The following is an 18,197-nucleotide window of genomic DNA, read 5'->3' as shown; positions in this document are numbered from 1 at the left end:
GAATCACTGTGAGGACTGGGATTAGAATGCAGCGGCTGTTGATTACCAGCCCCACGCACAAGCCGTGAATAGATCTGGCCAGAGGCAGGAAACCCCTGTGTATTTCAATATGAAGCTGTCCATTAGTTACACCCGAATTCTGGTAACTACGGCTGTGAGGCCCAGCGAGCAGCACAGCAAGTCTGTGAGCGTTTCAGTGACAGCAGACACAGCCAAGGTTGTCAGAGACACTCTCTGGAAAGTGCCTTCAGCAGCCACAGTCTAAGAGACTCCCAGGTCCCCTTCAGGACATGGTGCTGTTAGCTCAGAGGAGTTAGCTGCTGGGCACACTGGACAGCTTGGTTTTCAATTTCTTTAAGCATCAGATGGCTTCTTGAGCTCAGACCTGTGCTGCTGGACATGCTGGATGCAGTGATAAGTTCATTTCCTGGGGTGTGACAGACACATCTGCCTCCACATGAGCCGGGCAGTCACTGCAGCCCCACAGCTCAGACCGCCTACGGTCGATGGAGAAACGACTGGCACTGGACCGGCCCAGGGTCTGGCAGAGCCCTCTGGGTAGGAGCTCCAAGATGAGGGGGATTTCCAGCAGGACCTTTCCCCTCGCCATGCTCCCATCCCTCCCCCAGCTCCCGTCTTTCCCAGCAGTGAGCCGGCGGCCCACCCAGGCCAAATCGGGCTCTCCAACTGCTGCCATGGAATAACTAGAGTGCAGGGAGAGCACCCCTTTACACCGCCAGATTCTGCACTAGTTATCTGAATGTGCTGGCTCAGGTCCTTTTTCCAGCTCACTCCGGTTTAATGATTGCCCTGCTAAATTCAGACCTGACAAATGCAGAGGACAGGAGTGGAATGAGCAAGAGCCTTTCCATTCACAGACACATGAAACGTGTCATTGATATGGAAGTCACTTGTTAATTCTGGCCTGTCTCTTGCATTATTTTTCACCGAGCGAAAATTTTGAGGAGGAGAAAGGAAACCTAAGGAGCACTTTTAAAAGTAAAGCTGAATAGAACCAGGATTGTCAAGAATACAAATGCCGCTGAAGTTTCCCTCTAATTCTTTCTCCGTTGCTGTCCTCTGCTGGAACACCCTCAGAAACTCACAGAGCAGGAGGGACTGTCATGATGGCCCCACGTGTTCGGTCAGAACCAACCCAGTGTCCAGCCAAGGAAGGCTGGACACCATTCCCCTTGGATCCTGTTACTGCTGCTCCATGCTTTGTTCAGAGGGAGTCAGGGGAGAATGCTGCAAGCTGTGCCCCCCAACCCGCTGAGAGCACTCCCGCTGCAGTCTCCCCACAGAGTGAGAGAGCACAGAGCTCTGCACCAAGGGCTGAGCCCCCACTGGCTCAGGAAGCGGGAGACGGGACAGCAGCTGGATTGAGAGAGAGCACTGGGCTGGGACTCAGATGATCTGGGTTCTATTCCCAGCTCTGCCACTGACTTACTGGGTGACCTTGGGCAAGTCACATCATCTCTCTGTGCCCCTGTTTCCCCATTGTTAAAATGGGGGTGATGATGCTGACCTTCCTTTGAGATCTGCAGATGAAAGGCACCGTATCAGAGGCAGCTAGACCTAGAGGTACTCCCTTTCCACCCAGGGCTGGAAAGTAATTTCCTCCTGGTCCGGAAAGTACTTTCCTCCTGGTCCTCACCAGCCTGGGAAGCGAGGGAAGGCACTTGCTTCCTGCATGACTTGAGCATGTTGCCACCACAGCATGGCCAGTCTTACACGCTTTGTGTGAGAGGGACCAGAGGAATCTAGAGATGCAGAGGGCAGGAGTGAAATTACAGAACAAAGGGAAATGCAATTAATAGGTCTGGAATTTCATACTTGTGTGGTAGCATTCTACAGCCTTCACACTGATTACAATGCCTGTGTTTTCAGACTGTGACAAATTGTCAGGGAGCAGAGCAGGCCCGGTTCTGGGGGTGCAGCGTGAATGCCAGCAGGCTCCTTTCCATCTTGAGACAAGACTTTACCTCTTGTAACTCCATGTGAGGTGGGATCTCTGCACAGTAATTCTGTGCTAGTGGACAGTAAAGTCTATCGAGGAATCCATAAGCAATATTTGCCCTTTCATTTGGATTGTCAGGCCATTGTCCTAGAGATACATCCATCCATTTGCTTTTGTCTGCACTCATTGAACTTTGATGCCCAGATTTAAGAGAGCAGACTCTGTAATTCCAGGTGAAAATTTTCACACCCGACCTTTTGAGTATGCAACATTCATAGATCCCACGGCCAGAAGGGACCACTGTGATCACCTACTCTGACCTCCTGTGTAACACAGGCCAGAGACCGGCCCCACAATAATTCCTGCAGCAGATCTTTTAGAAAAACACCCAGTCTTGATTTTAGAACTGCCAGTGATGGAGAATCCACCCTGACCCTTGATAAGCTGCTCCAATGATTAATTACCCTTGCTGTTAAACATTTCCAGTCTGAATTTGTCTAGCTTCAACTTCCAGCCATTGGACCATGTTAAGACCTTTCTCGGCTAGACGGAAAAGCCCATTATTAAATGGTGGTTCCCTGTGTAGGTACTTACAGACTATGATCAAGACACCTCTTAACCGTCTCTTTGTTAAGCTAAACAGACTGAGCTCCTTGAGTCTATCACTATAAGGTGGGTTTTCTAATCCTTTAATCATTCTCGTGGCTCTTCTCTGACCCCTCGCCAGTTTATCAACAGCCTTCTTGACTCATGGGCACCAGAACTGGACACGGGATTCCAGCAGCAGTTGCACCAGTGCCCAATACAGAGGTAAAATAAGCTCTCTGCTCTGACTTGAGATGCCCCTGTTTACACACCCAGGGATCACATGAGTCGTTTTGGCCATGGTGTACAACTGAGAGCTCATGTTCAACTGATTCTCCACCGCGCTCCGCAATCTTTTTCGGAGTCACTGCTTCCCAGGACATAGACTAGGGCCATACTTTCAGGATGGGGGACTTTGTTCCTAGATGTGTACATTAAAATTTAGCCATATTAAAACACACATTATTTGCCTGTACTCAGTTAACAAGTGATCCAGATGGCTCTGTATCAGTGACCTCTCCTCTTCAGTATTTACCACTCCCCCAATTTTTGTGTCATCTGCAAACTTAAACAAAATCATCCCTGATAAAGATATTTTAGAGTTTCGCTCTGTGAAATACATAGAGCATTTGGGAATGCACTGCACATAAATGCCATTTGCATGCACAAGTCTGAATTTCTGTGCCTGAAAAAGTTGGTGGGAATCAAGATCTACTCAAAATTCCAGGTGTAAACATTGCCCTTCCAGTTTCAGTGCCTGGGTTGAGGCCCTTAGAGTGTGGATGTGGAGGTCTTGAGGCCACTCTTGCAAGTCCAGCTGTGTCTCTGTGCAAGGCACTGCTGTTTAGGGTTCCTGGCAGACAGAATTCCAGGCTGCTACAGTCTTTGAAAACAAATCAGGGGTTTCTGCAGTTTTGCCTTTGTCTCTTTGCACCCCTTTTTAGCAGATTAGTTTTCCTCATCTGAAGAGTCCTGTCGCAGCTCCTCTTGAGAGAGAGATTAGATTGCTCTGTTCCCGCTCTCCACCAAACATCATCCTTAGCATTGTTTGTGTTTCCTCAGCTGGATAAATGAGATGACTTAGGGGATGTGGGTAAAGGAAAAAACTGCTTTTCTAATGTACTTGGGAACTGCTTAAGACACCTGCTGCTTGTACAGCCGCCAGCCAGTTTGGAAGGGAATCATGTACATAGAACGTTAGGGACCTATCCGCTGATTTGAGTTAACTGGAGGAACACAGCAGAGGTTGCTGTGTCTAACCAATTGACTAGTCGAATGATACGTGTTGGATTTCATAGCCACTCTGCAAGGTTGTTTCAAAGCAGCCTCAGAGTGACACAGCCACCATGAAGTGTGATGAATATAGGCCCCATGCAGTTGACAGCGCAATATAACGATGTACATTATTCCAAATCTCTCTGCCTCCCGCTGAAAGAAACGCTACTGTAAGAGCTGGTTCATACGTCAGATACGTCCTACGTTACGCGCTGTGGTGCCTTCTGCACTGGTGAGCAGAGCTGGATGAATGCTGTGAAAATGGATGTGAACGTTTATTCAAATAAAAATGTCCTTGTTCTTCGTTAGCCTTTTCATTTGTTTTCCATGAACACATACCCACGTGTGGTTTTTTACTGTGGGAAAGTTCGTGGACAGTGACAGTTTCCCAAGTCCCCTGTGGACGTATATTTGCAGGAAATGTTGTGTCTGAAGCGTTGACAGTGCAGCCATCTTTGACGTTACCTTCCCTCTCGTCTACAGAAGCATCAGCCGTGCAACAGAGAGTGGCAGCTGCATTGTGCGATGCAGGTGACTGATTGTACGCACAAGCAATGAATGGTGGATCTGTTGCAAAGAACCCATTGGTTACCTCCCCACACAATACTCGCATGCTGGCGTACACGGGTATAAAAGTCAGACTGTTTTCAAACAGAGAAAAGGGCCAAATTCAGTCCAAGGCACTTTTGCCAGACTCAAAGCCACACTCCGATTAGAAGCAAAGCCAGCAAGCCCTACGACTGAACACTGCAATGTTCCCAGCAGCAGCAGAGTCTGGATGCCATGGAGGGAAGCACGGTGAGTGCGAGGAGGGGCTGCAGGAGCGGGGAGCAGGGTGGACGGAAAGGGGAGTTGTAAGGCGAGGCGGGCTGGCGGAGCAGCAGGCTGGCTGGGCCGTGCAGGGGAGCTGCTCAGACGGGGCCGGTGGCTCGGCGGCTGCTGGTAGAGTAAGAGAGCCTGGACATGGAATGTGAATTCCCTCTCAAGTCTCTTCCTTGGCAGGGCAGGAAGGAGTTCCTTTGCAGGCCCTGACAGAGCCATCTGCTGTGCTCTCTCACCCGCGTGGTTCAGGCCTTTGTTCTGTCCTCTCGTCGCTCACCGCTGCCTTTCCAGGCGTTCCCTCCGTTCCATCAGCCTGTTTTTATTTACCATTAGTTCCTTTGCAGGACCGCTCTGGGTCTGACGCTTGTCTCTCTCTGGCATGCAGAATAACAGCGCTGGGTTCAAACCTGCCTTGTCAAGCAGTCTGGAGACTCTTTCTTAAGACTGAAGTTTTTCCACTGTCAAGTAAACGCTGTGAAGCTGCATCTGTGTGACGTCGCAGAATAAACTTTGCATTTGTGACTGACCCCCAGTGGCTACTTAGCTGCATCAGAGCCATGTTGCCCTCACTCTGCAGTTCCTTGGGAAATCTGCCAGTTTCTTGCCATTTACAAGGGGACTTTAAGCCTCAGTGTGGGGAGCAGCTCAGTTTACCTACAGCATTTGCATTTCACACAAGCGTCTCTCTCGCTCACTCTCTGCAGCTCTCTGTTAATGCATCCCTGAGAATCTCATTCCAGCACCCTCGGCTGTATCTGGATGTGAGCCATGCTGCAGGTGCTCACAGATCACTTTGGCGTGTGCAAACGGGTCACACCAGGGGGCTGGGCCGGGTTTTGCCAAGCAAGGAGGCTGAATTATCCCATTGCTCTTTCCAGGTGAAGTGACTCTCCAAGGTGTTTGGAAGGGCTCATCCTCAGCACGGGAGACCAGGAACGGGAATTTCCCTCGTGTCACACATGAAGACGAAGCTGAGCCCCAGCAGTTGCTTTTAGCCATGGGCTTGATGACCTGACTGTTTTGTGGTCCATGCTGTTCTTCTTCATGGGGTGTATTGTGCTTGGTGGTTATAGTAGATGACTGGGATTCTGGACTCCTGGGTTCTATAGCCATCTCTCTTACCAGCTGAGAGTGTGACCTGAGCAAGTCGTTCCACTCCTCTGCCTCAGTTTCCCTGTCTGACAAATGGATATCATGATGCTCACCTCACTGGGGGGGGGCATGACACTTCATTCATGTTGTGAAATACCTGGAGATACCCAGGTGGGTAGGGATGGGGAAGTGTAAAGTGCAAAAGAAACCTCATGCTCTCTTGCAAAGCTTCTGTTCTCACTCCATGTGCTGTGCGGCCGACCACCCGCCAATCCACACACCCACTTCTCCCTCTCCTGACTGACAAGAACCAAATGGCTGCAAGCGGCGAACACAAGTGAATGCTCTGAAATACCCGCAGCTTGGAATCCCTGTCCGTGAGCCCTCTGGCCCACTCTCCACAATGACTTTTCATCAGGATTTTAGCAGATTCCCCTCCAGCACATGCCTGCGATGCTGATACATTGCAAACAAAGGCTGAGACATTAGTAGCTCTTTTAATGAACCTGGGGATTTATTTTTTAACTCACATCTTCTAGTACTCCAGACATCCCCTCCAATTGCTCTTCATCCCTGTCTGGTGTCTGCGGCACCTGGGCCAGCATCAGCATAGCACAGTAGTAGGAATGAGGATGCAGGAAAGGAGGGTTTAATGAATATTTCATAAAGCAATTCCAGACCTTTTCATTAACACCCGAGCAGAGGGCTCAGTGCTTTTGATGTTTGTTATTGTATACGGGGTGTCACAGGAAGCAAGGCTAGGTGGGTGCTGCTTATTGAAACAGAAAAGCAGCTGGTAGCGTAAATGCCAATATATTAAAGACCAGTCGGCCTGAGAAGACTTTGACATTCACATACTTTGTGGACTGGCTGGAGTCAGGCTCTTTAAATGGCTTCTTACATGGGAGTGCAGAGAGGAGGGGAGATGTTAAATTTCTAGACTGATACCTCTTTGGTTTTACTGCAGGGCTCTGAAAATAGATGGGGAAAAGATAAAATGTTCATTATAAAAAGACTGCTGCAAAGGCTGAACTGACCTTCCAATAAAGCAGTGGCCACTATTAGTAAAAAGGTCACTGAAAATATTTTTGCTTTATTCATTAGCTGCCAGTGATCGCTGCTACTCCCCAGGGGTAGAGGGGACTAGATACAGGGCAATGAATACGAGTGTCAGGTGGACAGGTAGCTACAAGTCAACACTTAGTGACCTGGCTCCGCAGCTCTGCACAGGAGCTGTTGCTCTCCCAATGAGCGGAGGCTCTGAAAATGCTGGTTTGCTATTGTTTTTAAAATAAGCATTGCACTGAGAGAACTGCTCTGGATGCTATCTAGGGATCAATTCGTGGGCTGATAACTTCCCCCTTCAAAGAGACCTGCAGCCAGAGCGCTTGGCTTTCCTGCTCTGAGTGAGATTTCATATAATCGAATGTTGTTCCACTCCAATCCTGCTAATATCAGAGTGGCACTTCAGTGCTGGAGAGCTCTCAGAGGGGAGGTGCTCCCTGCCACTGGCTCTAGTTCAAGTCGCCTGGTGAACTAAATTGATTTTTTATAGTTGCTCTGGAGCGAGTTTAATGAATCCGTTAGTAGCTGCTCCCTGCTTAAACCTTTCCTTGGTGCTGGAGCTGCAGGAATGGCTTTTAATAAAATGGAAAATATTAGTTAAGACTTACCTCTCACCTCCAAAATAGCATCCCCATGAGTAGCTATCTGCTGCACACCTCTACATCACTTACTCACTGCAGAAAGAAGATGGGCAGAGGTTGCTGCATATTACTCTCAGAGAAACCTGGCGGCTCTCTCGAATGGAAGCGGCGGCTCTATCGTGATATGGCATGCACGTATCTATCACTTTCTAGGCTGATTTCTGCACATCGATATATAGCAGTGTCGCCAACCGCAGGCATTCCAGAATCATGAGTCAGGGCCCAGCCCACTATGAGACTAGCTCAAAAATCATGAGATTTCCTAAACAATTGAGGTGGGCTTCTCTTTATTTACCTTCTGGTTTTGGAGTGGCTAGTGCTCCCGTTTCCGTGTCTTTCCCCCCAAACAAGAGGGTTAAAAACATACTTTTTTAAAATGCAAGCACATAGCCGCACAACTTCGGGAGCTGGCGCGTGTTATGAAAAGCACTGATCATCATGAGACTCGGAGAACGTCGTAAGCATGGGCCACACTGCTGGACGGCCCCAGGCAACAGGCAGCCGGATGTACCGTCGCTCAGCCTGGACGTCGGTTGGAATTCCATTCCCGTGTCATGGATGTAGCTGGTCATTTACCAAGGGCTGAGCAGAGCTCAGGCCCAGGCTGTGCGCTCACCGAGGCCCCAAGGCTCTGCTGGGTGTGCGCACAGCCTGGGCCATAGCTAGCTACGCAGTCACTGTACAGAAATAGTGCCTGGCAGAGGCTGAGCACATGGCGGTGAGCTAGGGCGGCCACGAGAATGCTTTCCTCACCTCAGCCCCGCAGCTGTGCTCCGCATTCTCTGCTGCAGCCTCCCTCCACCCCTGCACAGTGGGGGTCTGCCCCCCTGCCCAGCCCCATGCACAGACAGTGGGCAGGACTGAGGTCCCCTGTCTGGGCTCCCCGCAGCCCCGATCCATGAGCTCCCTGCCTCCAGGGTAATCTGCGCGCACAGCACTAGGGTCGGAACCGGCAGGTAGTGTCGACTCCCGAGCTGTGGTTCCGCGAGCGGGGAGCCAGGGGGGTGATTGCAGTAGCTCAAATGATCTTTGATGTGGTTTCCAGGTACTTAATTGAGCCTCATCAGTGGGTTACTGAACCTAACCAAAGCTCCCGGACAAGGTGAAGGTGTTCCCATGGAGTCTGGGCCCTGCCCACACTGGACTGGATCTGTCCTAGCAGCTAGTGCAGCCCATGTAAATGCAACCTCACAAACCCACCCATTAGCTTGGCCCATGGGCCTTTCTCAGGGCATTTCAGAAGCATTCAGGTGGCAGATGGGGCAGCAGCGATTGTCTGGGAAGGGTTGTCCTGGGACAAGCAGGCTAGGTACTTGCAGCAGGTTGGTGCGAGAGGGGAAAATTTGGATCCATGCATCCCATAAAATGCAACCCAAATGAATTGTGGGTCCCTGAGCTCTGCTGGCATGGCTTTGAAAGGCAGCTAACCAACTCTCCAGGCTAGCCACGTCCTCCTGAACCTTGCGGCGGAGCCACAAATGTCCCCAGGCACCTCAGCTCCTCTGCATTCGGTATCAGTAAGTTGAAACTCTCCATGTTGGGGCCTGAGCTAGCTGTGGCTGAAGATGGTGAGAAAACTCCCATTGATTTCAGTGGTACAGGACCAGGGCTACAGTCATGGGGAAAACTCAAAAGGCTCAGATGTCAGGTCAAGCCAGGTGGCTACTTGCTCCACCCAGTTCTCCCATCCCAAGTCTTTTCAATTGTCTTCAAATTTAAAATGCAACGCTCCCCTTTAGCAAGAGGGCGCTGCGAGCATTCAACGCATTCCTGTGCAAGCCTGGGGTCAGGAAGGAGTTCTGCGATAATGTGAGATGGCACAATCGCTGGCAGTTTATATCACTACGCACAGCTGTTGAACTAGCTTCTTCCTTTGAAGCGGCAGCTGGGAGCTGACCCTGTCCATCAGGAGGTACCAGGAAACCCACCGAGTCTACTCACAGCCTGGTAGGTGACATAAATATTTTCCAGCCTGTAGGCAGCTCTCTGATTGGCGGGTTCCCTAGAGTACAGGACTCTGGGGCCCCGGTGCACACACTCCGCGCTGAGTTTCGCCAATAAATGTTTCTGTTTCTGAGTAGAGAATTTAACCCTTAAAGCACTAACCCACTAGGCTTGCCAGGAGCAAAGCACGAGCGTTTGGGCTCCTTGAATTTCCAGCACTGACAGCTGAGCTCCGTTGCTCTCAGCTGCAGACTGGGTATTTCATTTTCAAGTCAACTGGGAACTGACACAGGGTTTCTCGACAGGGGAGTGGTATAAAGGAGGGTGAACACATCCCGCGGGAATGGAAGTGTGGGACAAGAGACACAGGAGGCCCAAATCCTGCGTGAGATCAAACTGATGGGAAGGAAATATAAAAATGTTTTTGTTGACGAGGAAGAAAAGAGAATTATTTTTTATATTAATTATAATTAATTAATTATATTGGAATGGAAAAGGTTAGGAAAAGGGCAACAAAAATGATTGGGCTATGGAACAGTTGCCATATGAGGAGAGAGATTATTAAGACTGGGACATTTTAGCTTAGAAAAGAGATGACGAGGGGGATATGACACAGGTCTTTAAAATCATGATGGGTGTGGAGAAAGTAGATAAGGAAGTGTTATTAACTCCTCATAACACAAGAACTAGGGGTCACCAAATTAAATTAATAGGCAGCAGGTTTAAAACAAAAGGAAGTATTTTTTCCACACAACACACAGTCAACCTGTGGAACTCCTTGCCAGAAGATGTTGTGAAGGCCAAGACTATAACAGGGTTCAAAAAAGAACTAGATAAGTTCATGGAGGACAGGTCCATCAATGGCTACTAGCGAGGATGGGCAGGGATGGTGTCCCTAGCCTCTGTTTTGCCAGAAGCTTGGAATGGGTGACAGGAGATGGATCACTTGGTGATTCCCTGTTCTGTTCATTCCCTCTGGGGTACCTGGCACTGGCCACTGTCAGCAGACAGGATACTGGGCTAGACCGGCCATTGCTCTGTCCCAGTCTGCCTGTTCTTATGTTCTAATATTGATGAAAGGAATATAAACACCCCTGAGCATTAGCCAAGAAATCACTTTGCTCCTGGCTCTCACACAGATGGAGGCATGCCCCATTTGGGTGCTAGGGAGCCTGGAACTGGGGGGAAGGGGAAAGAGAGCGGGAGAACACAAGCCGTGAGCTCCGCTCTGCTCCATGTGGGCAGGTCGCTCATAACCCAGGAATGATGAGCAGTTCTTGCACTGTCCTGAGCCAATAAACCGAACACAGAGCTGAGTACAAGCTGAGATCAGATTATTTCCCCCCTAAAACCACTGCTGTGCTCTGCCACCTTCTCTCCCCACGCCCGGGGCCAGTCTGCCTGGCCTTAAGCCTCCTTTTAAGCCCTGACACTTCTGTTAATTGTGGGAGGTGGGATCTTCCTCTCCCCATTCAGGCTGCAGTAAAATAAGCTCTCCCCTGCTCTCAGCTCTGGAAGTTTTGCCAAAACAAGGCAGGCAGACTCCACCTGCAACAGCCCTGGGATTTCAGCAATGACGTTTCCCCCTGGTGCCATCTCAATGTCTTGCCCGGAAGGCAGCATCTCACTATTCCTCAGAAAAAACCGCACTCGCTGGTGAAGATGGCAGCATGTCCCCTAGCTCAGCTCCCCTGGGCAAGCACCCTTACAGGGAGGTGCCTCACTGGAAGTCCCACTCGCTACCGCCAGAGTGTGAATTTTGTGAAGCATTCTGGGGACCCCTCTGCCTAGGGGGCTTCCATGCACCAGCCTCAGCATCCGAGCATGTCGCCCCCCAGCTCTCTCTCTCTCTGATAGCACCCAGCTGCGCCCAGCGGTAGGAGGCCTCTTGGAGAAATGCATTGAGTTGCTGCTGGCTGCCAGAGTCAGAAAACCAGTCGTGCCGCTGAACAGGACCAGTGGTGACACTGGCAGCTTCTCCCTTGGCCGGGGCCCAAGACTCTTGTCGCAGAGCTAACAAGAACTTGCAACAGATGGCACCATCCGTGTCCATCTGATTCCATCCCCTTCAATCTGCCACCCCCAGTTGTTGAGGAGGGTGGAGGGATCTAGGAGTGACTCTGAACCAGCGTTGCAAGGAGATGGACTGCGAGAGCTGGAGCCGGCTGGGCACAGAACCTGTTGGCAGGGAGAGACGGTCACAGAGAACACGGTGACCCCCCGTCGCCCATCCCCCCGAGCCCACCTCTCCATCTGACTGCTGGCTCACTCGCCTGCAGCAATCAGAAGCATGGGGGAGGAGGCAGGTGAGATGACTATTCCTCAGGCAAGTGTTGTGGGGAGACACATCTGATTACTGAGCTCTAGCCCGGCCCTGGGCATGGGGACGGGGGGGGGGGAGCAGTCAGAGCAGGATTTGCCCTGTTCTCTGCCCATCTTTTGTCTTCTGTCAAAGGCTGGTCCTGAAACCTCGAGATAGAGAGGGGCTCGCGCTCTGAGCCCCTGGCTCCATGCCAGGCCCGCAAGGACCTTAAAGGGCAGGCTCCTTTTAGGAGAAGGGGCCACAGAACAGTCCCTTCACCCACATCAGACCTTGCTCCCTGCGTGTCAGACATGGAGCTGCTCATGCTAGTGCCAGTCGCACTCCTACTCCTGCAAAGCCAGGCCCCAGCGGGAGGAGGAGGTCGGTTCTACTCCGGCTCCTGCATCGGGCAACAGAATTGTCAACGAAGTTTCAGCTGCAGGATCTGCTCTGTGCCACACGGAGGGAATGTCTGGGGTGGGCGGGGGGTTCTCCACACTGGTCAGGGTTGCCAGTTTTGGTTGGCTGTATTCCTGGAGGTTTCGTCACATAACTAATCTTTAATTAAATATTATATCTTTAATTCCTGAGACTCCAGGACAATTCTGGAGGGTTGGCAACCTTAGCATTGGGGGGTAATTTCTCCTGAGCAACCTTCGTTACTGGTAACGGTGCCCGGTTCCATCAGTTGTTTCTTTCGGCCTCTCTCCCGGCCTCTCCCCCACCTGCTCCAGAGGAAACGTGAGTCATTTTCATTCTCAAATAATCTTGACAGACAGTGTCATCCTCTGTCTCAGGCGATCAGCGTCACTGACTAAGCCATGGCCCTCGCACTCCCGCCGGGCTTTGCACCGGAGAGCTCCCCACGCCAAGCCGCCTCCTTGCCTGGCAGGCTAGAGGGTGCTCTGGGAATCCCAGGGGCTGCAGACCCACCGCTGACAGGAGCCTGCTCAGGAGCCTGAACTGAGCTTATCTGAAGTGGATGGAGAATTTGAAAACAGGGCAAAGAGCCACCCTGCTCAGAGATTCTGCTCTCTCTCAGCCAGGCCCTATCCTGCAACCTCTGATTGAGGGGCACCCATTGACTGCAGGGAGACATGGATTGGGCCCAATCAGCCAATATTAATGCTGGCTTAGTCTGAAATCCCCATAGCTAATGCAGCTGAGTCCGGAGCCAAGACTCATTGCCCTTATGTTTGCTACTTAGTGGCTCACTCTTTTGCTTCTCTGACTTCAGAAAGTTGTTACTGTGTGCACAAGGGGATGCATCTTGGAGCATCCTTGTTAATTTGAACAACTATTTATTTAAGCCTCCAAAGTGCATTTCGTATGCAGCGACCTGCCTGCGCTCTGTGCTTTAACGGCAGGATTGATTGGTGCCGCTTCAGCAACCTCATTTAGATTCTGGACACTGGCTCAGAGACTCCATCTCAGTGTCCAGTCAATAGCTTATACTTTTAATTTGCCAATAATCAGTCAGGACCTTGGTTGGAGCCCTGCTGAGGTCCTGTGCTCAGTGGGGAAGGTGAAGTCATTCAATGGGGGGGTCACGTTTAAGGCCTAAACTGAACTACGGGAACTGGAGATCTCAGGCAGGAGTATGAAAACGAACACGCTATATTCTTTTTCATAACCCTGACACAATCATATTTATTTAAAGACAAAGAGAAGGTGCTCAGCCTGCCGTGCTCCCTTGCCCTTCTCATCCTGCTGTGTCATGCCAAGGAAAACACAAATGGCCCAGAAACACTTACACAGTCACCAGCTTTGGTCATGAGTGTGTGTCCGGGAAGGCTGAGGAGGCAGGAGGGGCTCTGCCCGGGGAGGGGGGCAGAGGAGGCTCCCTTGGCTTTGTTTGGGGGTGAGGGACAGGGAGAAGGGTTGCTTGTTTTAGCCGTAACATGTCTCCATTTTCTAAATATCATTCCACAAAGCCCCAATCCCCCCGCCCCCCAGCTGCAGTCTCCCCCAGGCTAGAGCTCATGATGCTGCAGTGTGCAGAGTGGGCACTTTCTCCAACGTACCTGACCACGGCACCACCAGCCTCAGAAACCTGTACCAGCTCCCCATTCCCTCTGGGTCCAGTCAAAGCCTGCCTTCCATGTGCAAGCTCCAGCCAACCCTCCCGTCCCTCCTCACAGACTTCCAGCTGTCCTCTCTCTGTGGTTGCAAGAGCCTTCTGCTCTGCCGGTAACGCTGCCTGGAGCAGCTTCCTGTGTCTCCTCCTCCTCATGGCTCCGTCTCATTTCAAATCGCAGCTGAAAGCAAATTGCCCTCTCTTGCGTAGGCCACCAATCTTAATTAGCAGCAGCAGCAGGATGAGAAAGGAATTAACGGCATGTACATGTTATTTAATTCAGTAAAACGGGACAGTTAGTTGGAAAGGCAGTGCACCAAATAAATAGTACACCCTGCTCCCTTAGACCATATGCAGCAGGGACTCGAGAGGCTTTTCAAAGGGAGCTGGTGTTATAGCAAGAGGAAAGAGAATGCTGCTGCACCCCCAAATTGGGGTTGCCCAGTAGGGTTTTTCACTGCTGCTTAGATGGGGCTGGTGCATGTTTAGATGTTTCTGAGCTGTTTGAAGGAGAAGAGGCGAATTTATCAGGCGAGTTAATGCCCCACAAGTCTGGATCTTGTGACTTTGACCCCCTCCCCTAAAGTCAAGGCACTGATGAAACTGACTAGCTGCTCCAAGAAGCAGTCTTGACACCCTAAATGACGGCTTCTTGGAGCAGCTAGTCCTGGAACCCACAAGAGCAGAGGCAATTCTTGATTTAGTCCTCAGTGGAGCACAGGATCCGGTCCAAGAGGTGAATGTAGCTGGACCGCTTGGTAATAGTGACCATAATACAATGCAATTTAACACCACAGCAGCCCAACACTGTAGCATTTAATTTCAGAAAGGGGGACGACACAAAAACGAGGAGGATATTGAAACAGAAATTAAAAGGTGCAGCATGAAAAGTGAAATCCCTCCAAGCTGCATGGAAACTTTCTAAAGACACCATAATAGAGGCTCAACTTAAAGGTATACCCCAAATTAAAAAACATTGTAAGAGAACCAGAAAACTGCCAATGTGGCTAAACAACAAAGTAGAAGAAGCAGTGAGAGGCAGAAAGGCATCCTTTAAAAAGTGGACATTAAATCCTAGCGAGGAAAATAGAAAGGAGCATAAACATTGGCAAATGAAATGTAAAAATACAATTGGGAAGACCAAAAAAGAATTTGAAGAACAGTTAGCTAAAGACTCAGAAAGAAATAGCAAAAAAAATATGTAAGTACATCAGAAGCAGGAAGCCTGTTAAACAACCAGTGGGGCCACTGGATGGTCGAGATGCTAAAGGAGCACTCAAGGACGATAAGGCCATTGTGGAGAAACTAAATGAATTCTTTGCATCTGTCTTCATGGCTGAGGATGTGAGGAAGATTCCCAAACCTCTCTTTTTAGCCGTTCTTTTTAGGTGATGAATTTGAGGAACTGTCCCAGGTTGACATGTCATTAGAGGAGGTTTTGGAACAAATTCATAAACTAAACTGTAATAAGAAAAGGAGTACTTGTGGCACCTTAGAGACTAACATCCAGTGAAGTGAGCTGTAGCTCATGAAAGCTTATGCTCAAATAAATTTGTTAGTCTCTAAGGTGCCACAAGTCCTCCTTTTCTTTTTACGGATACAGACTAACACGGCTGCTACTCTGTAAACTGTAATAAGTCATCTGGACCAGATGGGATTCACCCAAGAGTTCTGAAGGAACTCAAATGTGAAATGGCAGGACTACTAACTGTAGTCTGTAACCCATCATTTAAATCAGCTTCTGTACCAGATGACAGGAGGATAGCTAATGTGATGCTGATTTTTAAAAAGGGCTCCAGAGGTGACCCCAGCAACTACAGGCCAGTAAGTCTGACTTTAGTACCGGGCAAACTGGTTGGAACTATAGTAAAGAACAAAATTGTCAGACACACAGATGAACATAATTTGTTGGGGAAGAGTCAACATGGTTTTTGTAAAGGGAAATCATGCCTCACCAATCTACTAGAATTCTTTGAGGGCTTCAACAAGCATGGGGACAAGAGGGATCCAGTGGATATAGTGTACTTAGATTTTCAGAAAGCCTTTGACAAGGTCCCTCACCAAAGGCTCTTAAGCAAAGTAAGCAGTCATGGGATAAGAAGAAAGGTTCTCTCATGGATTGGTAACTGGTTAAAAGATAGGAAACAAAGGGTAGGAGTAAATGGTCAGTTTTCAGAATGGAGAGACGTAAATAGTGGTATCCCCTAGGGGTCTGTAGTGGGACCAGTCCTATTCAACATATTCATAAATTATCTGGAAAAGGGGTGTCAAGGTTACTTCCCCACTCTGAACTCTAGGGTACAGATGTGGGGACCTGCATGAAAACCCCCTAAGCTTATTTTTACCAGCTTAGGTTACAACTTCCCCAAGGTACAAACTATTTTACCTTTTGCCCTTGGACTTTATTGCTGCCACCACCAAGCATCTAACAAATATATAACAGGGAAAGAGCCCACTTGGAAACCTCTTTCCCCCCAAAATCCTCCCCAAACCCTACACCCCCTTTCCTGGGGAAGGCTTGATAAAAATCCTCTCCAATTTGCATCGGTGAACACAGACCCAAACCCTTGGATCTTAAGAACAATGAAAAAGCAATCAGGTTCTTAAAAGAAGAATTTTAATTGAAGAAAAAGTAGAAGAATCACCTCTGTAAAATCAGGATGGTAAATACCTTACAGGGTAATCAGATTCAAAACATAGAGAATCCCTCTAGGCAAAAACCTTAAGTTACAAAAAGACACAAAAACAGGAATATACATTCCATTCAGCACAACTTATTTTATCAGCCGTTTAAACAAAACAGAATCTAATGCATCTCTAACTAGATTGCTTATTAGCCCTTTACAGGAGTTCTGACTTGCATTCCTGCTCTGGGCCCGGCAAAAACATCACACAGACAGAGAGAACCTTTGTTTCTCCCCCCGTCCAGCTTTGAAAGTATCTTGTCTCCTCATTGGTCATTTTGGTCAGGGGCCAGCGAGATTATCCTAGCTTCTTAACCCTTTACAGGTGAAAGGGGTTTTCCTCTGGCCAGGAGGGATTTAAAGGTGTTTACCCTTGCCTTTATATTTATGACAAGGGGTAAACAGTGAGGTGGAAAAATTTACAGATAATACAAAACTACTCAAGATAGTTAAGTCCCAGGCAGACTGCGAAGAACTGCAAAAGGGTCTCTCAAAACTGGGTGACTGGCAACAAAATGGCAGATGAAATTCAATGTTGATAAATGCAAAGTCATGCACGTCAGAAAACATAATCCCAACTATACATATAAAATGATGGGGTCTAAATTAGCTCACGAAAGAGATGTTGGAGTCAGTGTGGATAGTTCTCTGAAAACATCCACTCAGTGTGCAGCCACAGTCAAAAAAGTGAACAGAATGTTGGGAATCATTAAGAAAGGGAGAGATAATAAGACAGAAAATATCATGTTGCCTCTATGTAAATCCATGGTTCGCCCACATCTTGAATACTGCTGCAGATCTGGTCGCCCCATCTCAAAAAAGATATGTTGGAATTGGAAAAGGATCAGAAAAGGGCAACAAAAATGATTAGGGGTATGGAATGGCTGCTGTGTGAGGAGCAATTAATAAGATTGGGACTGTTCAGCTTGGAAAAGAGACGACTAAGGAGGATGTGATAGAGGTATATAAAATCATGATGTGTTATGAGAAGGAGTAAATAACACTTCCTTAGTTACTTTCTCCACAACAAAGAACTAGGGGCCACCAAATGAAATTAATAGGCAGCAGGTTTAAAACACACAAAAGGAAATATTTTTTCACACATCGGACAGTCAACCTGTGGAACTCCTTGCCAGAGGATGTTGTGAAGGTCAAGACTATAACAGAATTCAAAAAAGAACTAGATAGCGATTGATGGACCTATCCTCCATGAGTTTATTAGCCAGGATGGGCAGGAATGGTGTCCCTAGCCGCTGTTTGCCAGAAGCTGGGAATGGGCGACAGGGGATGGATCACTTGATGATTCCCTGTTCTGTTCATTCCCTCTGGGGCACCTTGGCGTTGGTCACTGTTGGAAGACAGGACACTGGGCTAGATGGACCTTTGGTCTGACCCAGTCTGGCCGATCTTATGTTCTTATGACTTTACTTAAGAGATTAAGGGGCTTGGAGATATACAAGGAGAACACTCACCACCAGCACTGCCTAGGGTGAGTCAGGCTGATGTGCACACGTGGTTGCTCCTCTTCAGGTATAGTCCTGTCCTTCAGCTTCCCTGAGGACTCCAGGGCTTCACCCTGGGTCAGATAGTTTGGGCCCTAGAACAGTCTGGGCCTTACCCAGCTGGACTCTCTACCGAGGTAAAGGCATCTGTTGAAGTTCCGTCTTTTGGGAGTGAGCAGGGGACCCACCCTCTCCACTGGGCTCTGATCTGGGTGCTATGTTCTGCACCTTGGGGTGCTATGCAGCTG

The sequence above is a fragment of the Lepidochelys kempii genome, chromosome 15, assembly GCF_965140285.1.
Source record: "Lepidochelys kempii isolate rLepKem1 chromosome 15, rLepKem1.hap1, whole genome shotgun sequence".
NCBI classification, from domain to species: Eukaryota; Metazoa; Chordata; order Testudines; family Cheloniidae; genus Lepidochelys; species Lepidochelys kempii.
Note: the sequence above shows the minus strand (reverse complement) of the source record.